We start from the raw sequence: 27,244 nt of genomic DNA, 5'->3' as shown, positions 1-27,244 counted from the left end.
CTACCCGAGGACAGCAGCAGGGTGGCGTTAAAAACACCTCTCTCCTTCTTTATTTGTCACTCCCATGCGCTTCCTGCGTGGCTGGAATGGGGTGCATTCAGGACAAATTCACACTTGTTTTCAATAAAAAAAAGGTTGAGCGACTGAGTCTTCCTCCCACCTTAAGCACCTGTATACCTCTCTGTATACAGAGAGGCATCAAGTTGGTTCAGCTTGTTATGGCTTGGGAGTTGCCCTCTTTTGGCCAATAGCTTTATCTCTTTCTCATTGTCTTTGATGACTGCATCTTGCCCATCAATGCTCTGCATCTTGCCTTTCGCTTTCTCTGAAGAGTGCATTTGATGCATCTTACCCCCTTAATGGCATGAGACCAGATAAACTTGGATAGTCTTATTATTATGTATATAACCTAAGTCTACTTTAGAGTCTGTCCAAAAGAATTCTTCTACATTTGAGTAGCCTAGCTCCTCCTGAGCATACTGCTCACTGTGACTGATACTACTGATGCTGTCAATTCCAACCTAGGTATGGTCGTAACTTTGGTTGGAGAAACACTTGTTGAGGTGCGTGCGATGCTGAGGACCCGCGACTCAGCCTTCAGAGCAGGTGACAAGGTGGCCCTGAGGAAAGCAAGAGCCAAATTGTCACAAGCCATCAGAGAAGCAAAAAACGCACACGCTCAAGAGAATCCACAGCCACTTCAAGGACACAGGTGACAGGCGGCGCTTGTAGCAAGGCATCCATACACAAATGCTCAACATCGACAGGTTTACCTGGACCCTGAACACCTGAACACAAAGGCCTGTCTACCTTCTCCGATCCTCACCATCTTCTACAGAGGCGTTATAGAGAGCATCCTGAGCAGCTGCATCACTGCGTAGTTTGGGAACTGCACCGTCTCTGACCTCAAGAGCCTTCAGTGAGGGCAGCTTAGAGGATCATCGGAGTCTTTCTCCCATCCATCATGGACATTTACACCACCCACAGCATCTGCAAAGCAACCAGCATTGTGGATGACCCCATCCACCCTTCACACAAACTGTTCATCCTCCTGCCAACGGGAAGTAGGTATCGCAGCATCCGGTCCAACACAACAAGACTCTGCAACAATTTCCCGCAAGCAACCCAACTTCTCAACTCCATTGACTAAATGGATGAACTCTTTCATACACACACACACACACACACACACACACACAAACACTCATTTACCCAAGATATGAATTCCAGACAATGTGAAAGTATTGCACTACATACTACCTTACTACCTCGCTGGACTCTTTGCACATTTATTGCACATAAATTGCACATTGCATTTTGTTATTTATTTTAGAAAAATAGCTGGTGGAGTACTGCACCAACCTGTGCACACATTTTATTTACACAACCCTACTTCCCACTTAGTCTGATTAATGTATTGCACCCTGCCCATAGACTTTCTTTTCTGCACTCTGTGTCCCACCTGCACTGTCTGCATTGTGTTGTAATGTCTGTATGCACTTGTTTTGTGTTGCACTTGTGTTCTGTCTGCACTGTGCACTCTGTATATAGTTAAAATGACAATAAAGCCTCTTGAATTGACTTGGCTTTTCATTGAGCCTGTATCTAATAAACATTGTATATCTTCTCCAGCCAAATTCCATTCACCACTGGAGTTTATCCCACCAACTGATCATAACTTAAAGGCTTCTTTACATTTGAGCCTATTTGCCCCTGTCCTGCCACTTGACTCCCCACAGCAGGGGGGATTATTTTCCCACTGACTCTGCTACTTGTGAGTGCACATAGTGTGTGTCCTCCCCCTCCATTACTTGTCTACTTGCCAAGTGCAAAATAAATTCAGCAATTTTTTATATATATTTTGTGGATACATTTGGGAAACCCAAAAAAGAACAAAGATGTGACTTAGCCCTTCAGCAAAGGCTACTACATCTCAACCAGCATCATCCAAGATCAGTTGACCTCCAGCATCAATCTTTTATCTTCCATTTTAAACATGGAAACCATTTATCTTAATATTCTTTATTAACTTATTACATCTAACTATTATTACATCCCCTTTCTTTGGCTGTATGCTACCCACATTCATTACCATGTTATTCCTCTAGCATCTAGGCACTGTACTTAAAGTGAATCAACATTTCAGCTTAAACATGGACATCATTTTCTTTTAAACGCCTGTATTAAGAACACTCCATATTGTTTCAGCAAAGCCTCTTGTGTTTCTGCAAACCCCTTCGGATTCACCTCAGGATTTGGCCATCCTCTGTTCTGATGGTGTAGAACTTTGGGCTGGTGGTTCTGGCATTCCACATGTTGAAATCTTGGATTGTCACTGTCTCATGTTTTGCCAAGGGTTCTAAGCTTCTTGAGCACTTGTAATAATTTGCTTTCTGTGTCTTTAGTAATAGTCTTTGTTTTTGTTTGACTCTTTTCTGCTATTTTTCTGCAATATATGGAATAGCTTACATCCCATAAGAACTCATGAGTCCTATTCTTTAGCAAAGTTTTGGAATTCTTCGCAATTGTATGATGGACCATTGTCACTGTAGACAATCTGGGGATTGTCTAATATGGGGATTGTCCATGTGATGCAAAGATGATTTTCATATGTTTGATCGGATAGTTTGACGGGCAGTCTGTTATCAGAAGGTAATTCTTTTCATCTAAGTGAAACAGGTCAATACTCCTTGTTGACACTCACATCTCGGCCATTCTTCATTTAGGAGCTTGATGATTCTCTGCAAGCTTGTTTCTTTCAGTGTTTCTGCAGCAATCTGTTTTGATTTCCTGTCTGTGCTATTGCTCGGGACAAAGCACAAGCTACCACTATATGCTTGCCCGAAATCATAGTGTTAAATTGTGCTAAACTTCAGGGCGAAGCATATTCCAAAATGCAGCCTGAAAACAGTAGCAGCCATAGGGTGTTCTGAATGTGCAATACTTTGTACTGTTTTCATGCAGTTTCAATCGCCAAAAACCCTGAGAGGCTTCCAGTTTGCTAAAGTACTTTGCACCAGCCATTTCAGCCAGCCAGTCATCTTGTGTCTGGATGGAATTTGATAATGTTTCCTCTTTATGTTATTGCTATTTAAGATCTTTAGGGTCCATGCACACCCCCAAGTCTCCATTTATTTGTAACGGCACAATCCACGTGTCCTTTTCAACACTGCACATATTTGGCATTTGTTAAGTCTATTTTTGTTTGAAATCTCCCTGCATTACCAAGCCAAAAAAGAATGAATCCTCCAGAGATGTTTCTTCTACTGTATGCACATGTTCACCTTTGGAAAAGCATTGCTTGGCATAATGATTTTTTCCTTTATATTTGAGACATATTTTTTCAGATGCTGAGCATTGTTTAGGTCCATGCTGTGAGCCACATCGATTGCACTTACAGTTCTCTGTGTCTTTCTGTTGATTAGTTTTAGCTGTTTTACGTTTCTGTGTTCGCCTTGACACTGTAGTCACATCCACTGCTGCTTTTGGTAATTTATTAATATCACTGAGTCTGTAAGGTCTCCAAACTTACATGTTCTAGCTTTTAGTTTTAAGTCTGTTACAAAGGCGAGCGAAACACATATCGTTCAAACGTCTCGTTTCTCTTGGGATCAACTTTTCCACGACCTGGTGGAACTTTTCTTTGTCCTCCACGCTCGCAGAAACAAATGTGTACCTCCACAGCTTGAGGGAGACCCACGACGGTCAGATGCAGTGAAATCTTACGTGCATCTGGTTTAGTTTCGACTCCAATGGCCTGCACGTACTTAAACTTCCTCCACGCACAACCCTGATTCCCTTTTCTGAACTCAGAGGTTCAGGCAGTTTCAGACTTTCCATGATTTCACTTAAACTACTCCTGGTATCATGTAATGTTACTAAATTAACAAGAACTTACTGTTGCGAACAAAACCATTTATTTTAAACATCCGATAAGGAAACAGATCCACATAGTGTTTTCATTCTCTTCCTCTACGACTCACTCAATCCTTTCTCTGCAATCAGTACCGGTTGCTGCCACCTACTGGTGGTGGAAAACATTTATCTTAACATTCTCTACAAAGCCATTGCATCTACCATTACAATTCTCAAATCTGTCAGGTTGAGGTAGTTGTGTGTATTTTACTGAACTAGTCTACGTACCCTGGAAGACAAAAACACAGATTTTCCCTCTTCACCTCGAACAGGAACGGTTGTTAGTGATTTGTCACTTCTTTCTAAAAGTCTATATCTGATTTCTGAGGCTTCACAACGAATTTGGCGATGATACATCGCCTCTCCTTTTCTGACCACTTATAACTGCCAGCCTCTGCTTCTCGTTGTCGATCGTGTTTAAGAAAAGGTTCAGGTCTGCTCAGAACATATTTTAAATCTTTTTGCTCAAGATTTCTGAAACTGAAGGCAGTTGAGTGGCATTACTTCATTCACTGCTGACCACGATATGATCTTATCGGCTATTGTTTTTGTGGAGAACTCTGCGGCTGAAGATCTTTGGCTGCAGCCCCTAAATTCTATTATGGTCATATGTGCCTGGTTGCTCTATGGTATTACCAAAAACCATTATATGTTCTGCAACGTTTTGGAATATTTCAGTGTTTTATCTAACAAGTTTTTCTCAACGACAGTGTTCAGCATAAGCTGATTTATAGTGGTCCAGTGCTGGCTTTCCACTATACACATGATTTAAATGCTGCTTACACTGGTTTGTGTATAGTTGGTGCTGTATGTTGTGATTAAGCATTGCACCTCGCATGCCCAGTAGGGGACGGATGTCGAGGTATGGAATGGAGTTTCTTTAAAACTGTTTTGTTGTTCCCTTTAATCAAAAACAAAAAAAAATCATGTCGACGTAGATGACTGTATTTTTGTTGAACTAGTCTACGCACCTAGCTGGAAAAAAAAAACATATTTTGTCTCTTCACCAAACTCGACGAGTCTAGTGATTTCTCAGCATATTTAAAGACTCTTTGAGAGGAACAGTTTGCGAATGATCAGCTTTTTTTTAATGATGAGCAGCGCACTTCGCATGCGCAGTAGAGGGCTGACGTCACCGCATGGAATAAAATTGAATTTGTTTAAAGCTTTTTTTCCCTTGCTCCCTTTAATCAAAAACAAAATCTTTCAGGTCGAGGTAGTTAACTTTATTTTATTTATAATTATTTTATAAATATAATTCATCTAGGCACTTTTGTGATAGCAAATACAGAGTTTTGCCTCTACACCATGTTCAACGAGACTAGTTATTTCTCACCATACTTAAGGACTCGTCAAGAACTCCAGATCGTGAATGGTCAGCTTTTAAGAAAATTATAACTTTGCGTTCTAATGGTTAACAACAAGTGTAAAAGTAAAATTACTGCTCTGATATTTTAACCAATTTTCTTTGAACGTGTATTATAAACGCAATATATGCTCATTTATAATGGTTGGTTACTGGCTTTCTGCTATACACGTGTGTGAAATGCCGAAAACACTGTTCTGAGTATCTTTGGTGCTGTAGGTTTGTGAATGAGCATTGCAACTCGCATGCGCAGAAGAGGGCCGACGTCGCCGCATGGAATAAAATTTAATTTGTTTAAAACTTTTTTTCTTCCTCCCTTTAATCAAAAACAAAATCTTTCAGGTCGAAGTAGGTGGATTTATTTTTGTTGAATTAATCTAGACACTTAAGTGAATGCAAATACAGAGTTTTGCCTCTTCACCATGATCGACCAGACAAGTTATTTCTCAGCATATTTAAAGACTCGCAGAGCGTTTTGAATTCTGAGTGGTCAGCTTTTAAGAAAATCATCACTTTGCTTTCTAATGGTTAACGACAAATGTAAAAGTAAAATTACTTTTTTCATTGAAAGTGTGTATTAAACGCAATATATTCTGATTTATAATGGATACACGTGTGTGAAATGCCGAAAGCACTGGTCTGTGTATCTCCGACCGACCGTTAGTGGGCCGACCACTAACCGTTATTATTTTTCACTTTTTAAGTATTTCACTATTTAAGTATAATCGTCTTAGGGTAACTGTCCCTTATAGGATTGTTGGAAAAATCGTTTGACCGGTTTGCGCATGTTTGCTTCTGAATGCCAATCAGCCCCACCGAGCTCATGCGCAGTAGGGGAGTGACGTCACGGTAGCGCATTAGATGAAGTTTGTTAAAAAAAAGAATATTTTCGTTGTTTCCGATGATGAAAAGACAATCTGTGAGGTCGACTTAGTTGTATGTGTTTTATAGAACTAGTCCACGTGGTCAGGTGGAAGAAACCCTGATTTTTCATCTTCACCACGATCGAGAGAAAAAGTCATCTCTCCGCATATTTAAAGGCTCGTCTTGAGTGCTTGTTTGTGATTGGTCAGTTCTTTCGAAAATTGCTATTCTGCACTGTGTATCTTCACTAAGTTTTACTGTAATACTCCGACTGTTCGCCTCTGTCCACTTTCAACCGTCTCTTCTCTGCCTTTTATTTGGTTTTGTTAGAAAAGCTTCAATTCTTCTCAAAACATTCTCTTAACCTTTTTTGTTCAAGCGTTCTGAAATTAAATGCAGTTGGAAGCCCCTCTTTCTTCTCTGCTGACGACCAAATGATCAAATTGGCCAATCTTTTGTGGCGACCTGTGCTGCTCAAGGTCTTTGACAGCAGCCGCTAATGTCTGTTATGGTGATATGCCCCTCGTAGCTCTATGGCATGACCACTAACCGTTATTATTTTTTCTTCTACTTTTTAAATATTTCAGAGCTCATGTATGACATTTTTTTTCCCAAAAAACAGTGTCTAAAACTCTGCACACGCTGATTTCTAATCGTCTTGTGGTAACTGTCCCTTATAGGATTGTTGGAAAAATCGTTTGACCGGTTTGCGCATGTTTGCTTCTGAATGCCAATCAGCCCCACCGCGCTCATGCGCAGTAGGGGAGTGACGTCACGGTATCGCATTAGATGAAGTTTGTTAAAAAAATTATTTTCGTTGTTTCCGATGATGAAAAAACAATCTGTGGGGTCGACGTAGTTGTATGTGTTTTATAGAACTAGTCCACGTGTTCAGGTGGAAGAATCCCTGATTTTTCATCTTCACCAGGATCGAGAGAAAAAGTCATCTCTCCGCATATTTAAAGGCTCGTCTTGAGTGCTTGTTTGTGATTGGTCGGTTCTTTCGAAAATTGCTATTCTGCACTGTGTGTCTTCTCTCAGTTTAACTGTAATACTCCGACTGTTCGCCTCTGTCCACTTTCAACCGTCTCTTCTCTGCCTTTTATTTGGTTTTGTTAGAAAAGCTTCAATTCTTCTCAAAACATTCTCTTATTCTTTTTTGTTCAAGCGTTCTGAAATTAAATGCAGTTGGAAGCCTCTCTTTCTTTTCTGCTGACGACCAAATGATCAAATTGGCCAATCTTTTGTGGAGACCTGTGCTCCTCAAGGTTTTTAACAGCAGCCGCTAATGTCTGTTATGGTGATATGTCCCTCGTAGCTCTATGGCATGACCACTAACCGTTATTATTTTTTCTTCTACTTTTTAAATATTTCAGAGCTCATGTATGACATTTTTTCCGCAAGAACAGTGTCTAAAACTCGGCACACGCTGATTTATAATCGTCTTGTGGTAACTGTCCCTTATAGGATTGTTGGAAAAATCGTTTGAGTGGTTTGCGCATGTTTCCTTCTGAATGCCAATCAGTCCCACCGCGTTCATGCGCAGTAGGGGAGTGACGTCACGGTATTGCATTTGATGAAGTTTGTTTAAAAAATTATTTTCGTTTTTTCCGATGATGAGAAAACAATCTGTAAGGTCGACGTAGTTGTATGTGTTTTATAGAACTAGTCCACGTGGTCAGGTGGAAGAAACCCTGATTTTTCATCTTCACCAGGATCGAGCGAAAAAGTCATCTCTCCGCATATTTAAAGGCTCGTCGTGAGTGCTTGTTTGTGATTGGTCAGTTCTTTCGAAAATTGCTATTCTGCACTGTGTCTCTTCTCTAAGTTTAACTGTAATACTCCGACTGTTCGCCTCTGTCCACTTTCATCCGTCTTCTCTCTGCCTTTTATTTGGTTTTGTTAGAAAAGCTTCAATTCTTCTCAAAACATTCTCTTAACCTTTTTTGTTCAAGCGTTCTGAAATTAAATGCAGTTGGAAGCCTCTCTTTCTTCTCTGCTGACGACCAAATGATCAAATTGGCCAATCTTTTGTGGAGACCTGTGTTGCTCAATGTCTTTAACAGCAGCCGCTAATGTCTTTTATGGTGATATGTCCCTCGTAGCTCTATGGCATGACCACTAACCGTTATTATTTTTTCTTCTACTTTTTAAATATTTCAGAGCTCATGTATGACATTTTTTCCCCAAAAACAGTGTCTAAAACTCTGCACACGCTGATTTCTAATCGTCTTGTGGTAACTGTCCCTTATAGGATTGTTGGAAAAATCGTTTGACCGGTTTGCGCATGTTTGCTTTCGAATGCCAATCAGCCCCACTGCGCTCATGCACAGTAGGGGAGTGATGTCACGGTATCGCATTAGATGAAGTTTGTTAAAAAAAATTATTTTCGTTGTTTCCGATGATAAAAAGACAATCTGTGAGGTCGACATAGTTGTATGTGTTTTATAGAACTAGTCCACGTGGTCAGGTGGAAGAATCCCTGATTTTTTATCTTCACCAGGATCGAGAGAAAAAGTCATCTCTCCGCATATTTAAAGGCTCGTCGTGAGTGCTTGTTTGTGATTGGTCAGTTCTTTCGAAAATTGCTATTCTGCACTGTGTTTCTTTTCTAAGCTCTAAGGTAATACTCCGATTGTTCACCGTTGTCCACTTTCAACCGTCTCTTCTCTGCCTTTTATTTGGTTTTGTTAGAAAAGCTTCAATTCTTCTCAAAACATTCTCTTATTCTTTTTTGTTCAAGCGTTCTGAAATTAAATGCAGTTGGAAGCCTCTCTTTCTTCTCTACTGACGACCAAATGATCAAATTGGCCAATCTTTTGTGGAGACCTGTGCTGCTCAAGGTCTTTGACAGCAGCCGCTAATGTCTTTTATGGTGATATGCCCCTCGTAGCTCTATGGCATGACCACTAACCGTTATTATTTTTTCTTCTACTTTTTAAATATTTCAGAGCTCATGTATGACATTTTTTCCCAAAAAAACAGTGTCTAAAACTCGGCACACGCTGATTTCTAATCGTCTTGTGGTAACTGTCCCTTATAGGATTGTTGGAAAAATCGTTTGACCGGTTTGCGCATGTTTGCTTCTGAATGCCAATCAGCCCCACCGAGCTCATGCGCAGTAGGGGAGTGACGTCACGGTAGCGCATTAGATGAAGTTTGTTAAAAAAAAGAATATTTTCGTTGTTTCCGATGATGAAAAGACAATCTGTGAGGTCGACTTAGTTGTATGTGTTTTATAGAACTAGTCCACGTGGTCAGGTGGAAGAAACCCTGATTTTTCATCTTCACCACGATCGAGAGAAAAAGTCATCTCTCCGCATATTTAAAGGCTCGTCTTGAGTGCTTGTTTGTGATTGGTCAGTTCTTTCGAAAATTGCTATTCTGCACTGTGTATCTTCACTAAGTTTTACTGTAATACTCCGACTGTTCGCCTCTGTCCACTTTCAACCGTCTCTTCTCTGCCTTTTATTTGGTTTTGTTAGAAAAGCTTCAATTCTTCTCAAAACATTCTCTTAACCTTTTTTGTTCAAGCGTTCTGAAATTAAATGCAGTTGGAAGCCCCTCTTTCTTCTCTGCTGACGACCAAATGATCAAATTGGCCAATCTTTTGTGGCGACCTGTGCTGCTCAAGGTCTTGGACAGCAGCCGCTAATGTCTGTTATGGTGATATGTCCCTCGTAGCTCTATGGCATGACCACTAACCGTTATTATTTTTTCTTCTACTTTTTAAATATTTCAGAGCTCATGTATGACATTTTTTCCCCAAAAACAGTGTCTAAAACTCCGCACACGCTGATTTCTAATCGTCTTGTGGTAACTGTCCCTTATAGGATTGTTGGAAAAATCGTTTGAGTGGTTTGCGCATGTTTCCTTCTGAATGCCAATCAGTCCCACCGCGCTCATGCGCAGTAGGGGAGTGACGTCACGGTATCGCATTTGATGAAGTTTGTTAAAAAAATTATTTTCGGTGTTTCCGATGATGAAAAAACAATCTGTGAGGTCGACTTAGTTGTATGTGTTTTATAGAACTAGTCCACGTGGTCAGGTGGAAGAAACCCTGATTTTTCATCTTCACCAGGATCGAGCGAAAAAGTCATCTCTCCGCATATTTAAATGCTCGTCGTGAGTGCTTGTTTGTGATTGGTCAGTTCTTTCGAAAATTGCTATTCTGCACTGTGTCTCTTCTCTAAGTTTAACTGTAATACTCCGACTGTTCGCCTCTGTCCACTTTCAACCGTCTCTTCTCTGCCTTTTATTTGGTTTTGTTAGAAAAGCTTCAATTCTTCTCAAAACATTCTCTTAACCTTTTTTGTTCAAGCGTTCTGAAATTAAATGCAGTTGGAAGCCCCTCTTTCTTCTCTGCTGACGACCAAATGATCAAATTGGCCAATCTTTTGTGGAGACCTGTGCTGCTCAAGGTCTTTAACAGCAGCCGCTAATGTCTGTTATGGTGATATGTCCCTCGTAGCTCTATGGCATGACCACTAACCGTTATTATTTTTTCTTCTACTTTTTAAATATTTCAGAGCTCATGTATGACATTTTTTTTCCCAAAAACAGTATCTAAAACTCGGCACACGCTGATTTATAATCGTCTTGTGGTAACTGTCCCTTATAGGATTATTGGAAAAATCGTTTGAGTGGTTTGCGCATGTTTCCTTCTGAATGCCAATCAGTCCCACCGCGCTCATGCGCAGTAGGAGAGTGACGTCACGGTATCGCATTAGATGAAGTTTGTTAAAAAAAAAATATTTTCGTTGTTTCCGATGATGAAAAAACAATCTGTGAGGTCGACTTAGTTGTATGTGTTTTATAGAACTAGTCCACGTGGTCAGGTGGAAGAATCCCTGATTTTTCATCTTCACCAGGATCGAGAGAAAAAGTCATCTCTCCGCATATTTAAAGGCTCGTCGTGAGTGCTTGTTTGTGATTGGTCAGTTCTTTCGAAAATTGCTATTCTGCACTGTGTCTCTTCTCTAAGCTCTAAGGTAATACTCCGACTGTTCACCGTTGTCCACTTTCAACCGTCTCTTCTCTGCCTTTTATTTGGTTTTGTTAGAAAAGCTTCAATTCTTCTCAAAACATTCTCTTAACCTTTTTTGTTCAAGCGTTCTGAAATTAAATGCAGTTGGAAGCCCCTCTTTCTTCTCTGCTGACGACCAAATGATCAAATTGGCCAATCTTTTGTGGAGACCTGTGCTGCTCAAGGTCTTTGACAGCAGCCGCTAATGTCTGTTATGGTGATATGCCCCTCGTAGCTCTATGGCATGACCACTAACCGTTATTATTTTTTCTTCTACTTTTTAAATATTTCAGAGCTCATGTATGACATTTTTTTTCCCAAAAAACAGTGTCTAAAACTCTGCACACGCTGATTTCTAATCGTCTTGTGGTAACTGTCCCTTATAGGATTGTTGGAAAAATCGTTTGACCGGTTTGCGCATGTTTGCTTCTGAATGCCAATCAGCCCCACCGCGCTCATGCGCAGTAGGGGAGTGACGTCACGGTATCGCATTAGATGAAGTTTGTTAAAAAAATTATTTTCGTTGTTTCCGATGATGAAAAAACAATCTGTGGGGTCGACGTAGTTGTATGTGTTTTATAGAACTAGTCCACGTGTTCAGGTGGAAGAATCCCTGATTTTTCATCTTCACCAGGATCGAGAGAAAAAGTCATCTCTCCGCATATTTAAAGGCTCGTCTTGACTGCTTGTTTGTGATTGGTCGGTTCTTTCGAAAATTGCTATTCTGCACTGTGTGTCTTCTCTAAGTTTAACTGTAATACTCCGACTGTTCGCCTCTGTCCACTTTCAACCGTCTCTTCTCTGCCTTTTATTTGGTTTTGTTAGAAAAGCTTCAATTCTTCTCAAAACATTCTCTTATTCTTTTTTGTTCAAGCGTTCTGAAATTAAATGCAGTTGGAAGCCTCTCTTTCTTTTCTGCTGACGACCAAATGATCAAATTGGCCAATCTTTTGTGGAGACCTGTGCTCCTCAAGGTTTTTAACAGCAGCCGCTAATGTCTGTTATGGTGATATGTCCCTCGTAGCTCTATGGCATGACCACTAACCGTTATTATTTTTTCTTCTACTTTTTAAATATTTCAGAGCTCATGTATGACATTTTTTCCGCAAGAACAGTGTCTAAAACTCGGCACACGCTGATTTATAATCGTCTTGTGGTAACTGTCCCTTATAGGATTGTTGGAAAAATCGTTTGAGTGGTTTGCGCATGTTTCCTTCTGAATGCCAATCAGTCCCACCGCGTTCATGCGCAGTAGGGGAGTGACGTCACGGTATTGCATTTGATGAAGTTTGTTTAAAAAATTATTTTCGTTTTTTCCGATGATGAGAAAACAATCTGTGAGGTCGACGTAGTTGTATGTGTTTTATAGAACTAGTCCACGTGGTCAGGTGGAAGAAACCCTGATTTTTCATCTTCACCAGGATCGAGCGAAAAAGTCATCTCTCCGCATATTTAAAGGCTCGTCGTGAGTGCTTGTTTGTGATTGGTCAGTTCTTTCGAAAATTGCTATTCTGCACTGTGTCTCTTCTCTAAGTTTAACTGTAATACTCCGACTGTTCGCCTCTGTCCACTTTCATCCGTCTTCTCTCTGCCTTTTATTTGGTTTTGTTAGAAAAGCTTCAATTCTTCTCAAAACATTCTCTTAACCTTTTTTGTTCAAGCGTTCTGAAATTAAATGCAGTTGGAAGCCTCTCTTTCTTCTCTGCTGACGACCAAATGATCAAATTGGCCAATCTTTTGTGGCGACCTGTGTTGCTCAATGTCTTTAACAGCAGCCGCTAATGTCTTTTATGGTGATATGTCCCTCGTAGCTCTATGGCATGACCACTAACCGTTATTATTTTTTCTTCTACTTTTTAAATATTTCAGAGCTCATGTATGACATTTTTTCCCCAAAAACAGTGTCTAAAACTCTGCACACGCTGATTTCTAATCGTCTTGTGGTAACTGTCCCTTATAGGATTGTTGGAAAAATCGTTTGACCGGTTTGCGCATGTTTGCTTTCGAATGCCAATCAGCCCCACTGCGCTCATGCACAGTAGGGGAGTGACGTCACGGTATCGCATTAGATGAAGTTTGTTAAAAAAAATTATTTTCGTTGTTTCCGATGATAAAAAGACAATCTGTGAGGTCGACATAGTTGTATGTGTTTTATAGAACTAGTCCACGTGGTCAGGTGGAAGAATCCCTGATTTTTTATCTTCACCAGGATCGAGAGAAAAAGTCATCTCTCCGCATATTTAAAGGCTCGTCGTGAGTGCTTGTTTGTGATTGGTCAGTTCTTTCGAAAATTGCTATTCTGCACTGTGTTTCTTCTCTAAGCTCTAAGGTAATACTCCGATTGTTCACCGTTGTCCACTTTCGACCGTCTCTTCTCTGCCTTTTATTTGGTTTTGTTAGAAAAGCTTCAATTCTTCTCAAAACATTCTCTTATTCTTTTTTGTTCAAGCGTTCTGAAATTAAATGCAGTTGGAAGCCTCTCTTTCTTCTCTACTGACGACCAAATGATCAAATTGGCCAATCTTTTGTGGAGACCTGTGCTGCTCAAGGTCTTTGACAGCAGCCGCTAATGTCTTTTATGGTGATATGCCCCTCGTAGCTCTATGGCATGACCACTAACCGTTATTATTTTTTCTTCTACTTTTTAAATATTTCAGAGCTCATGTATGACATTTTTTCCCAAAAAAACAGTGTCTAAAACTCCGCACACGCTGATTTCTAATCGTCTTGTGGTAACTGTCCCTTATAGGATTGTTGGAAAAATCGTTTGACCGGTTTGCGCATGTTTGCTTTCGAATGCCAATCAGCCCCACCGCGCTCATGCACAGTAGGGGAGTGACGTCACGGTATCGCATTAGATGAAGTTTGTTAAAAAAAAATTATTTTCGTTGTTTCCGATGATAAAAAGACAATCTGTGAGGTCGACATAGTTGTATGTGTTTTATAGAACTAGTCCACGTGGTCAGGTGGAAGAATCCCTGATTTTTCATCTTCACCAGGATCGAGAGAAAAAGTCATCTCTCCGCATATTTAAAGGCTCGTCGTGAGTGCTTGTTTGTGATTGGTCAGTTCTTTCGAAAATTGCTATTCTGCACTGTGTTTCTTCTCTAAGCTCTAAGGTAATACTCCGATTGTTCACCGTTGTCCACTTTCAACCGTCTCTTCTCTGCCTTTTATTTGGTTTTGTTAGAAAAGCTTCAATTCTTCTCAAAACATTCTCTTATTCTTTTTTGTTCAAGCGTTCTGAAATTAAATGCAGTTGGAAGCCTCTCTTTCTTCTCTGCTGACGACCAAATGATCAAATTGGCCAATCTTTTGTGGAGACCTGTGCTGCTCAAGGTCTTTGACAGCAGCCGCTAATGTCTTTTATGGTGATATGCCCCTCGTAGCTCTATGGCATGACCACTAACCGTTATTATTTTTTCTTCTACTTTTTAAATATTTCAGAGCTCATGTATGACATTTTTTCCCCAAAAAACAGTGTCTAAAACTCCGCACACGCTGATTTCTAATCGTCTTGTGGTAACTGTCCCTTATAGGATTGTTGGAAAAATCGTTTGACCGGTTTGCGCATGTTTGCTTCTGAATGCCAATCAGCCCCACCGCGCTCATGCGCAGTAGGGGAGTGACGTCACGGTATCGCATTTGATGAAGTTTGTTAAAAAAATTATTTTCGGTGTTTCCGATGATGAAAAAACAATCTGTGAGGTCGACTTAGTTGTATGTGTTTTATAGAACTAGTCCACGTGGTCAGGTGGAAGAAACCCTGATTTTTCATCTTCACCAGGATCGAGCGAAAAAGTCATCTCTCCGCATATTTAAATGCTCGTCGTGAGTGCTTGTTTGTGATTGGTCAGTTCTTTCGAAAATTGCTATTCTGCACTGTGTCTCTTCTCTAAGTTTAACTGTAATACTCCGACTGTTCGCCTCTGTCCACTTTCATCCGTCTTCTCTCTGCCTTTTATTTGGTTTTGTTAGAAAAGCTTCAATTCTTCTCAAAACATTCTCTTAACCTTTTTTGTTCAAACGTTCTGAAATTAAATGCAGTTGGAAGCCCCTCTTTCTTCTCTGCTGACGACCAAATGATCAAATTGGCCAATCTTTTGTGGAGACCTGTGCTGCTCAAGGTCTTTAACAGCAGCCGCTAATGTCTGTTATGGTGATATGTCCCTCGTAGCTCTATGGCATGACCACTAACCGTTATTATTTTTTCTTCTACTTTTTAAATATTTCAGAGCTCATGTATGACATTTTTTTCCCAAAAACAGTATCTAAAACTCGGCACACGCTGATTTATAATCGTCTTGTGGTAACTGTCCCTTATAGGATTATTGGAAAAATCGTTTGAGTGGTTTGCGCATGTTTCCTTCTGAATGCCAATCAGTCCCACCGCGCTCATGCGCAGTAGGAGAGTGACGTCACGGTATCGCATTAGATGAAGTTTGTTAAAAAAAAATTATTTTCGTTGTTTCCGATGATGAAAAAACAATCTGTGAGGTCGACTTAGTTGTATGTGTTTTATAGAACTAGTCCACGTGGTCAGGTGGAAGAATCCCTGATTTTTCATCTTCACCAGGATCGAGAGAAAAAGTCATCTCTCCGCATATTTAAAGGCTCGTCGTGAGTGCTTGTTTGTGATTGGTCAGTTCTTTCGAAAATTGCTATTCTGCACTGTGTCTCTTCTCTAAGCTCTAAGGTAATACTCCGACTGTTCACCGTTGTCCACTTTCAACCGTCTCTTCTCTGCCTTTTATTTGGTTTTGTTAGAAAAGCTTCAATTCTTCTCAAAACATTCTCTTATTGTTTTTTTTTAAACGTTCTGAAATTAAATGCAGTTGGAAGCCCCTCTTTCTTCTCTGCTGACGACCAAATGATCAAATTGGCCAATCTTTTGTGGAGACCTGTGCTGCTCAAGGTCTTTGACAGCAGCCGCTAATGTCTTTTATGGTGATATGCCCCTCGTAGCTCTATGGCATGACCACTAACCGTTATTATTTTTTCTTCTACTTTTTAAATATTTCAGAGCTCATGTATGACATTTTTTTTCCCAAAAAACAGTGTCTAAAACTCTGCACACGCTGATTTCTAATCGTCTTGTGGTAACTGTCCCTTATAGGATTGTTGGAAAAATCGTTTGACCGGTTTGCGCATGTTTGCTTCTGAATGCCAATCAGCCCCACCGCGCTCATGCGCAGTAGGGGAGTGACGTCACGGTATCGCATTAGATGAAGTTTGTTAAAAAAATTATTTTCGTTGTTTCCGATGATGAAAAAACAATCTGTGGGGTCGACGTAGTTGTATGTGTTTTATAGAACTAGTCCACGTGTTCAGGTGGAAGAATCCCTGATTTTTCATCTTCACCAGGATCGAGAGAAAAAGTCATCTCTCCGCATATTTAAAGGCTCGTCTTGAGTGCTTGTTTGTGATTGGTCGGTTCTTTCGAAAATTGCTATTCTGCACTGTGTGTCTTCTCTAAGTTTAACTGTAATACTCCGACTGTTCGCCTCTGTCCACTTTCAACCGTCTCTTCTCTGCCTTTTATTTGGTTTTGTTAGAAAAGCTTCAATTCTTCTCAAAACATTCTCTTATTCTTTTTTGTTCAAGCGTTCTGAAATTAAATGCAGTTGGAAGCCTCTCTTTCTTTTCTGCTGACGACCAAATGATCAAATTGGCCAATCTTTTGTGGAGACCTGTGCTCCTCAAGGTTTTTAACAGCAGCCGCTAATGTCTGTTATGGTGATATGTCCCTCGTAGCTCTATGGCATGACCACTAACCGTTATTATTTTTTCTTCTACTTTTTAAATATTTCAGAGCTCATGTATGACATTTTTTCCGCAAGAACAGTGTCTAAAACTCGGCACACGCTGATTTATAATCGTCTTGTGGTAACTGTCCCTTATAGGATTGTTGGAAAAATCGTTTGAGTGGTTTGCGCATGTTTCCTTCTGAATGCCAATCAGTCCCACCGCGTTCATGCGCAGTAGGGGAGTGACGTCACGGTATTGCATTTGATGAAGTTTGTTTAAAAAATTATTTTCGTTTTTTCCGATGATGAGAAAACAATCTGTGAGGTCGACGTAGTTGTATGTGTTTTATAGAACTAGTCCACGTGGTCAGGTGGAAGAAACCCTGATTTTTCATCTTCACCAGGATCGAGCGAAAAAGTCATCTCTCCGCATATTTAAAGGCTCGTCGTGAGTGCTTGTTTGTGATTGGTCAGTTTTTTCGAAAATTGCTATTCTGCACTGTGTCTCTTCTCTAAGTTTAACTGTAATACTCCGACTGTTCGCCTCTGTCCACTTTCATCCGTCTTCTCTCTGCCTTTTATTTGGTTTTGTTAGAAAAGCTTCAATTCTTCTCAAAACATTCTCTTAACCTTTTTTGTTCAAGCGTTCTGAAATTAAATGCAGTTGGAAGCCTCTCTTTCTTCTCTGCTGACGACCAAATGATCAAATTGGCCAATCTTTTGTGGAGACCTGTGTTGCTCAATGTCTTTAACAGCAGCCGCTAATGTCTTTTATGGTGATATGTCCCTCGTAGCTCTATGGCATGACCACTAACCGTTATTATTTTTTCTTCTACTTTTTAAATATTTCAGAGCTCATGTATGACATTTTTTCCCCAAAAACAGTATCTAAAACTCTGCACACGCTGATTTCTAATCGTCTTGTGGTAACTGTCCCTTATAGGATTGTTGGAAAAATCGTTTGACCGGTTTGCGCATGTTTGCTTTCGAATGCCAATCAGCCCCACTGCGCTCATGCACAGTAGGGGAGTGATGTCACGGTATCGCATTAGATGAAGTTTGTTAAAAAAAATTATTTTCGTTGTTTCCGATGATAAAAAGACAATCTGTGAGGTCGACATAGTTGTATGTGTTTTATAGAACTAGTCCACGTGGTCAGGTGGAAGAATCCCTGATTTTTTATCTTCACCAGGATCGAGAGAAAAAGTCATCTCTCCGCATATTTAAAGGCTCGTCGTGAGTGCTTGTTTGTGATTGGTCAGTTCTTTCGAAAATTGCTATTCTGCACTGTGTTTCTTCTCTAAGCTCTAAGGTAATACTCCGATTGTTCACCGTTGTCCACTTTCAACCGTCTCTTCTCTGCCTTTTATTTGGTTTTGTTAGAAAAGCTTCAATTCTTCTCAAAACATTCTCTTATTCTTTTTTGTTCAAGCGTTCTGAAATTAAATGCAGTTGGAAGCCTCTCTTTCTTCTCTACTGACGACCAAATGATCAAATTGGCCAATCTTTTGTGGAGACCTGTGCTGCTCAAGGTCTTTGACAGCAGCCGCTAATGTCTTTTATGGTGATATGCCCCTCGTAGCTCTATGGCATGACCACTAACCGTTATTATTTTTTCTTCTACTTTTTAAATATTTCAGAGCTCATGTATGACATTTTTTCCCAAAAAAACAGTGTCTAAAACTCCGCACACGCTGATTTCTAATCGTCTTGTGGTAACTGTCCCTTATAGGATTGTTGGAAAAATCGTTTGACCGGTTTGCGCATGTTTGCTTTCGAATGCCAATCAGCCCCACCGCGCTCATGCACAGTAGGGGAGTGACGTCACGGTATCGCATTAGATGAAGTTTGTTAAAAAAAAATTATTTTCGTTGTTTCCGATGATAAAAAGACAATCTGTGAGGTCGACATAGTTGTATGTGTTTTATAGAACTAGTCCACGTGGTCAGGTGGAAGAATCCCTGATTTTTCATCTTCACCAGGATCGAGAGAAAAAGTCATCTCTCCGCATATTTAAAGGCTCGTCGTGAGTGCTTGTTTGTGATTGGTCAGTTCTTTCGAAAATTGCTATTCTGCACTGTGTTTCTTCTCTAAGCTCTAAGGTAATACTCCGATTGTTCACCGTTGTCCACTTTCAACCGTCTCTTCTCTGCCTTTTATTTGGTTTTGTTAGAAAAGCTTCAATTCTTCTCAAAACATTCTCTTATTCTTTTTTGTTCAAGCGTTCTGAAATTAAATGCAGTTGGAAGCCTCTCTTTCTTCTCTGCTGACGACCAAATGATCAAATTGGCCAATCTTTTGTGGAGACCTGTGCTGCTCAAGGTCTTTGACAGCAGCCGCTAATGTCTTTTATGGTGATATGCCCCTCGTAGCTCTATGGCATGACCACTAACCGTTATTATTTTTTCTTCTACTTTTTAAATATTTCAAAGCTCATGTATGAAATTTTTTCCCAAAAAAACAGTGTCTAAAACTCCGCACACGCTGATTTATAATCGTCTTGTGGTAACTGTCCCTTATAGGATTGTTGGAAAAATCGTTTGACCGGTTTGCGCATGTTTGCTTTCGAATGCCAATCAGCCCCACCGCGCTCATGCGCAGTAGGGGAGTGACGTCACGGTATCGCATTAGATGAAGTTTGTTAAAAAAATTATTTTCGTTGTTTCCGATGATGAAAAAACAATCTGTGAGGTCGACGTAGTTGTATTTGTTTTATAGAACTAGTCCACGTGGTCAGGTGGAAGAATCCCTGATTTTTCATCTTCACCAGGATCGAGAGAAAAAGTCATCTCTCCGCATATTTAAAGGCTCGTCTTGAGTGTTCGTTTGTGATTGGTCAGTTCTTTCGAAAATTGCTATTCTGCACTGTGTCTCTTCTCTAAGCTCTAAGGTAATACTCCGACTGTTCACCGTTGTCCACTTTCAACCGTCTCTTCTCTGCCTTTTATTTGGTTTTGTTAGAAAAGCTTCAATTCTTCTCAAAACATTCTCTTAACCTTTTTTGTTCAAGCGTTCTGAAATTAAATGCAGTTGGAAGCCTCTCTTTCTTCTCTGCTGACGACCAAATGATCAAATTGGCCAATCTTTTGTGGAGACCTGTGCTGCTGAAGGTCTTTGACAGCAGCCGCTAATGTCTGTTATGGTGATATGCCCCTCGTAGCTCTATGGCATGACCACTAACCGTTATTATTTTTTCTTCTAATTTTTAAATATTTCAGAGCTCATGTATGACATTTTTTTCCCCAAAAAACAGTGTCTAAAACTCTGCACACGCTGATTTCTAATGGTCTTGTGGTAACTGTCCCTTATAGGATTGTTGGAAAAATCGTTTGACCGGTTTGCGCATGTTTGCTTCTGAATGCCAATCAGCCCCACCGCGCTCATGCACAGTAGGGGAGTGACGTCACGGTATCGCATTAGATGAAGTTTGTTAAAAAAAATTATTTTCGTTGTTTCCGATGATAAAAAGACAATCTGTGAGGTCGACATAGTTGTATGTGTTTTATAGAACTAGTCCACGTGGTCAGGTGGAAGAATCCCTGATTTTTCATCTTCACCAGGATCGAGAGAAAAAGTCATCTCTCCGCATATTTAAAAGCTCGTCGTGAGTGCTTGTTTGTGATTGGTCAGTTCTTTTGAAAATTGCTATTCTGCACTGTGTCTCTTCTCTAAGCTCTAAGGTAATACTCCGACTTTTCACCGTTGTCCACTTTCAACCGTCTCTTCTCTGCCTTTTATTTGGTTTTGTTAGAAAAGCTTCAATTCTTCTCAAAACATTCTCTTATTCTTTTTTGTTCAAGCGTTCTGAAATTAAATGCAGTTGGAAGCCTCTCTTTCTTCTCTGCTGACGACCAAATGATCAAATTGGCCAATCTTTTGTGGAGACCTGTGCTGCTCAAGGTCTTTGACAGCAGCCGCTAATGTCTTTTATGGTGATATGCCCCTCGTAGCTCTATGGCATGACCACTAACCGTTATTATTTTTTCTTCTACTTTTTAAATATTTCAGAGCTCATGTATGACATTTTCCCCTAAAAAACAGTGTCTAAAACTCAGCACACGCTGATTTCTAATCGTCTTGTGGTAACTGTCCCTTATAGGATTGTTGGAAAAATCGTTTGACCGGTTTGCGCATGTTTGTTTCTGAATGCCAATCAGCCCCACCGCGCTCATGCGCAGTAGGGGAGTGACGTCACGGTATCGCATTAGATGAAGTTTGTTAAAAAAATTATTTTCGTTGTTTCCGATGATGAAAAAACAATCTGTGGGGTCGACGTAGTTGTATTTGTTTTATAGAACTAGTCCACGTGGTCAGGTGGAAGAATCCCTGATTTTTCATCTTCACCAGGATCGAGAGAAAAAGTCATCTCTCCGCATATTTAAAGGCTCGTCTTGAGTGTTTGTTTGTGATTGGTCAGTTCTTTCGAAAATTGCTATTCTGCACTGTGTCTCTTTTCTAAGCTCTAACGTAATGCTCCGACTGTTCACCGTTGTCCACTTTCAACCGTCTCTTCTCTGCCTTTTATTTGGTTTTGTTAGAAAAGCTTCAATTCTTCTCAAAACATTCTCTTATTCTTTTTTGTTCAAGCGTTCTGAAATTAAATGCAGTTGGAAGCCTCTCTTTCTTCTCTGCTGACGACCAAATGATCAAATTGGCCAATCTTTTGTGGAGACCTGTGCTGCTCAAGGTCTTTGACAGCAGCCGCTAATGTCTGTTATGGTGATATGCCCCTCGTAGCTCTATGGCATGACCACTAACCGTTATTATTTTTTCTTCTACTTTTTAAATATTTCAGAGCTCATGTATGACATTTTTTTCCCCAAAAAACAGTGTCTAAAACTCTGCACACGCTGATTTCTAATGGTCTTGTGGTAACTGTCCCTTATAGGATTGTTGGAAAAATCGTTTGACCGGTTTGCGCATGTTTGCTTCTGAATGCCGATCAGCCCCACCGCGCTCATGCGCAGTAGGGGAGTGACGTCACGGTATCGCATTAGATGAAGTTTGTTAAAAAAATTATTTTCGTTGTTTCCGATGATGAAAAAACAATCTGTGAGGTCGACGTAGTTGTATGTGTTTTATAGAACTAGTCCACATGGTCAGGTGGAAGAAACCCTGATTTTTCATCTTCACCAGGATCGAGAGAAAAAGTCATCTCTCCGCATATTTAAAGGCTCGTCGTGAGTGCTTGTTTGTGATTGGTCAGTTCTTTCGAAAATTGCTATTCTGCACTGTGTCTCTTCTCTAAGCTCTAAGGTAATACTCCGACTGTTCACCGTTGTCCACTTTCAACCGTCTCTTCTCTGCCTTTTATTTGGTTTTGTTAGAAAAGCTTCAATTCTTCTCAAAACATTCTCTTATTCTTTTTTGTTCAAGCGTTCTGAAATTAAATGCAGTTGGAAGCCTCTCTTTCTTCTCTGCTGACGACCAAATGATCAAATTGGCCAATCTTTTGTGGAGACCTGTGCTGCTCAAGGTCTTTGACAGCAGCCGCTAATGTCTGTTATGGTGATATGCCCCTCGTAGCTCTATGGCATGACCACTAACCGTTATTATTTTTTCTTCTAATTTTTAAATATTTCAGAACTCATGTATGACATTTTTTTCCCCAAAAAACAGTGTCTAAAACTCTGCACACGCTGATTTCTAATGGTCTTGTGGTAACTGTCCCTTATAGGATTGTTGGAAAAATCGTTTGACCGGTTTGCGCATGTTTGCTTCTGAATGCCAATCAGCCCCACCGCGCTCATGCGCAGTAGGGGAGTGACGTCACGGTATCGCATTAGATGAAGTTTGTTAAAAAAATTATTTTCGTTGTTTCCGATGATGAAAAAACAATCTGTGGGGTCGACATAGTTGTATTTGTTTTATAGAACTAGTCCACGTGGTCAGGTGGAAGAATCCCTGATTTTTCATCTTCACCAGGATCGAGAGAAAAAGTCATCTCTCCGCATATTTAAAGGCTCGTCTTGAGTGTTTGTTTGTGATTGGTCAGTTCTTTCGAAAATTGCTATTCTGCACTGTCTCTTCTCTAAGCTCTAAGGTAATACTCCGACTGTTCACCGTTGTCCACTTTCAACCGTCTCTTCTCTGCCTTTTATTTGGTTTTGTTAGAAAAGCTTCAATTCTTCTCAAAACATTCTCTTAACCTTTTTTGTTCAAGCGTTCTGAAATTAAATGCCGTTGGAAGCCTCTCTTTCTTCTCTGCTGACGACCAAATGATCAAATTGGCCAATCTTTTGTGGAGACCTGTGCTGCTCAAGGTCTTTGACAGCAGCCGCTAATGTCTGTTATGGTGATATGCCCCTCGTAGCTCTATGGCATGACCACTAACCGTTATTATTTTTTCTTCTAATTTTTAAATATTTCAGAGCTCATGTATGACATTTTTTTCCCCAAAAAACAGTGTCTAAAACTCTGCACACGCTGATTTCTAATGGTCTTGTGGTAACTGTCCCTTATAGGATTGTTGGAAAAATCGTTTGACCGGTTTGCGCATGTTTGCTTCTGAATGCCAATCAACCCCACCGCGCTCATGCGCAGTAGGGGAGTGACGTCACGGTATCGCATTAGATGAAGTTTGTTAAAAAAATTATTTTCGTTGTTTCCGATGATGAAAAAACAATCTGTGAGGTCGACGTAGTTGTATGTGTTTTATAGAACTAGTCCACGTGGTCAGGTGGAAGAAACCCTGATTTTTCATCTTCACCAGGATCGAGAGAAAAAGTCATCTCTCCGCATATTTAAAGGCTCGTCGTGAGTGCTTGTTTGTGATTGGTCAGTTCTTTCGAAAATTGCTATTCTGCACTGTGTCTCTTCTCTAAGCTCTAAGGTAATACTCCGACTGTTCACCGTTGTCCACTTTCAACCGTCTCTTCTCTGCCTTTTATTTGGTTTTGTTAGAAAAGCTTCAATTCTTCTCAAAACATTCTCTTATTCTTTTTTGTTCAAGCGTTCTGAAATTAAATGCAGTTGGAAGCCTCTCTTTCTTCTCTGCTGACGACCAAATGATCAAATTGGCCAATCTTTTGTGGAGACCTGTGCTGCTCAAGGTCTTTGACAGCAGCCGCTAATGTCTTTTATGGTGATATGCCCCTCGTAGCTCTATGGCATGACCACTAACCGTTATTATTTTTTCTTCTACTTTTTAAATATTTCAGAGCTCATGTATGACATTTTTCCCCAAAAAACAGTGTCTAAAACTCAGCACACGCTGATTTCTAATCGTCTAGTGGTAACTGTCCCTTATAGGATTGTTGGAAAAATCGTTTGAGTGGTTTGCGCATGTTTCCTTCTGAATGCCAATCAGTCCCACCGCGCTCATGCGCAGTAGGGGAGTGACGTCACGGTATCGCATTTGATGAAGTTTGTTAAAAAAAATATTTTCGTAGTTTCCGATGATGAAAAAACAATCTGTGAGGTCTACGTAGTTGTATGTGTTTTATAGAACTAGTCCACGTGGTCAGGTGGAAGAAACCCTGATTTTTCATCTTCACCAGGATCGAGAGAAAAAGTCATCTCTCCGCATATTTAAAGGCTCGTCGTGAGTGCTTGTTTGTGGTTGGTCAGTTCTTTCGAAAATTGCTATTCTGCACTGTGTCTCTTCTCTAAGCTCTAAGGTAATACTCCGATTGTTCACCGTTGTCCACTTTCAACCGTCTCTTCTCTGCCTTTTATTTGGTTTTGTTAGAAAAGCTTCAATTCTTCTCAAAACATTCTCTTAACCTTTTTTGTTCAAGCGTTCTGAAATTAAATGCAGTTGGAAGCCTCTCTTTCTTCTCTGCTGACGACCAAATGATCAAATTGGCCAATCTTTTGTGGAGACCTGTGCTGCTCAAGGTCTTTGACAGCAGCCGCTAATGTCTGTTATGGTGATATGCCCCTCGTAGCTCTATGGCATGACCACTAACCGTTATTATTTTTTCTTCTAATTTTTAAATATTTCAGAGCTCATGTATGACATTTTTTTCCCCAAAAAACAGTGTCTAAAACTCTGCACACGCTGATTTCTAATGGTCTTGTGGTAACTGTCCCTTATAGGATTGTTGGAAAAATCGTTTGACCGGTTTCCGCATGTTTGCTTCTGAATGCCAATCAACCCCACCGCGCTCATGCGCAGTAGGGGAGTGACGTCACGGTATCGCATTAGATGAAGTTTGTTAAAAAAATTATTTTCGTTGTTTCCGATGATGAAAAAACAATCTGTGAGGTCGACGTAGTTGTATGTGTTTTATAGAACTAGTCCACGTGGTCAGGTGGAAGAAACCCTGATTTTTCATCTTCACCAGGATCGAGAGAAAAAGTCATCTCTCCGCATATTTAAAGGCTCGTCGTGAGTGCTTGTTTGTGATTGGTCAGTTCTTTCGAAAATTGCTATTCTGCACTGTGTCTCTTCTCTAAGCTCTAAGGTAATACTCCGACTGTTCACCGTTGTCCACTTTCAACCGTCTCTTCTCTGCCTTTTATTTGGTTTTGTTAGAAAAGCTTCAATTCTTCTCAAAACATTCTCTTATTCTTTTTTGTTCAAGCGTTCTGAAATTAAATGCAGTTGGAAGCCTCTCTTTCTTCTCTGCTGACGACCAAATGATCAAATTGGCCAATCTTTTGTGGAGACCTGTGCTGCTCAAGGTCTTTGACAGCAGCCGCTAATGTCTTTTATGGTGATATGCCCCTCGTAGCTCTATGGCATGACCACTAACCGTTATTATTTTTTCTTCTACTTTTTAAATATTTCAGAGCTCATGTATGACATTTTTCCCCAAAAAACAGTGTCTAAAACTCAGCACACGCTGATTTCTAATCGTCTAGTGGTAACTGTCCCTTATAGGATTGTTGGAAAAATCGTTTGAGTGGTTTGCGCATGTTTCCTTCTGAATGCCAATCAGTCCCACCGCGCTCATGCGCAGTAGGGGAGTGACGTCACGGTATCGCATTTGATGAAGTTTGTTAAAAAAAATATTTTCGTAGTTTCCGATGATGAAAAAACAATCTGTGAGGTCTACGTAGTTGTATGTGTTTTATAGAACTAGTCCACGTGGTCAGGTGGAAGAAACCCTGATTTTTCATCTTCACCAGGATCGAGAGAAAAAGTCATCTCTCCGCATATTTAAAGGCTCGTCGTGAGTGCTTGTTTGTGGTTGGTCAGTTCTTTCGAAAATTGCTATTCTGCACTGTGTCTCTTCTCTAAGCTCTAAGGTAATACTCCGATTGTTCACCGTTGTCCACTTTCAACCGTCTCTTCTCTGCCTTTTATTTGGTTTTGTTAGAAAAGCTTCAATTCTTCTCAAAACATTCTCTTAACCTTTTTTGTTCAAGCGTTCTGAAATTAAATGCAGTTGGAAGCCTCTCTTTCTTCTCTGCTGACGACCAAATGATCAAATTGGCCAATCTTTTGTGGAGACCTGTGCTGCTCAAGGTCTTTGACAGCAGCCGCTAATGTCTGTTATGGTGATATGCCCCTCGTAGCTCTATGGCATGACCACTAACCGTTATTATTTTTTCTTCTAATTTTTAAATATTTCAGAGCTCATGTATGACATTTTTTTCCCCAAAAAACAGTGTCTAAAACTCTGCACACGCTGATTTCTAATGGTCTTGTGGTAACTGTCCCTTATAGGATTGTTGGAAAAATCGTTTGACCGGTTTCCGCATGTTTGCTTCTGAATGCCAATCAACCCCACCGCGCTCATGCGCAGTAGGGGAGTGACGTCACGGTATCGCATTAGATGAAGTTTGTTAAAAAAATTATTTTCGTTGTTTCCGATGATGAAAAAACAATCTGTGAGGTCGACGTAGTTGTATGTGTTTTATAGAACTAGTCCACGTGGTCAGGTGGAAGAAACCCTGATTTTTCATCTTCACCAGGATCGAGAGAAAAAGTCATCTCTCCGCATATTTAAAGGCTCGTCGTGAGTGCTTGTTTGTGATTGGTCAGTTCTTTCGAAAATTGCTATTCTGCACTGTGTCTCTTCTCTAAGCTCTAAGGTAATACTCCGACTGTTCACCGTTGTCCACTTTCAACCGTCTCTTCTCTGCCTTTTATTTGGTTTTGTTAGAAAAGCTTCAATTCTTCTCAAAACATTCTCTTATTCTTTTTTGTTCAAGCGTTCTGAAATTAAATGCAGTTGGAAGCCTCTCTTTCTTCTCTGCTGACGACCAAATGATCAAATTGGCCAATCTTTTGTGGAGACCTGTGCTGCTCAAGGTCTTTGACAGCAGCCGCTAATGTCTTTTATGGTGATATGCCCCTCGTAGCTCTATGGCATGACCACTAACCGTTATTATTTTTTCTTCTACTTTTTAAATATTTCAGAGCTCATGTATGAC

The sequence above is a fragment of the Salminus brasiliensis genome, chromosome 2 (assembly GCF_030463535.1).
Source record: "Salminus brasiliensis chromosome 2, fSalBra1.hap2, whole genome shotgun sequence".
In the NCBI taxonomy this organism is placed as follows: domain Eukaryota; kingdom Metazoa; phylum Chordata; class Actinopteri; order Characiformes; family Bryconidae; genus Salminus; species Salminus brasiliensis.
This window is presented reverse-complemented; position numbering follows the sequence as displayed.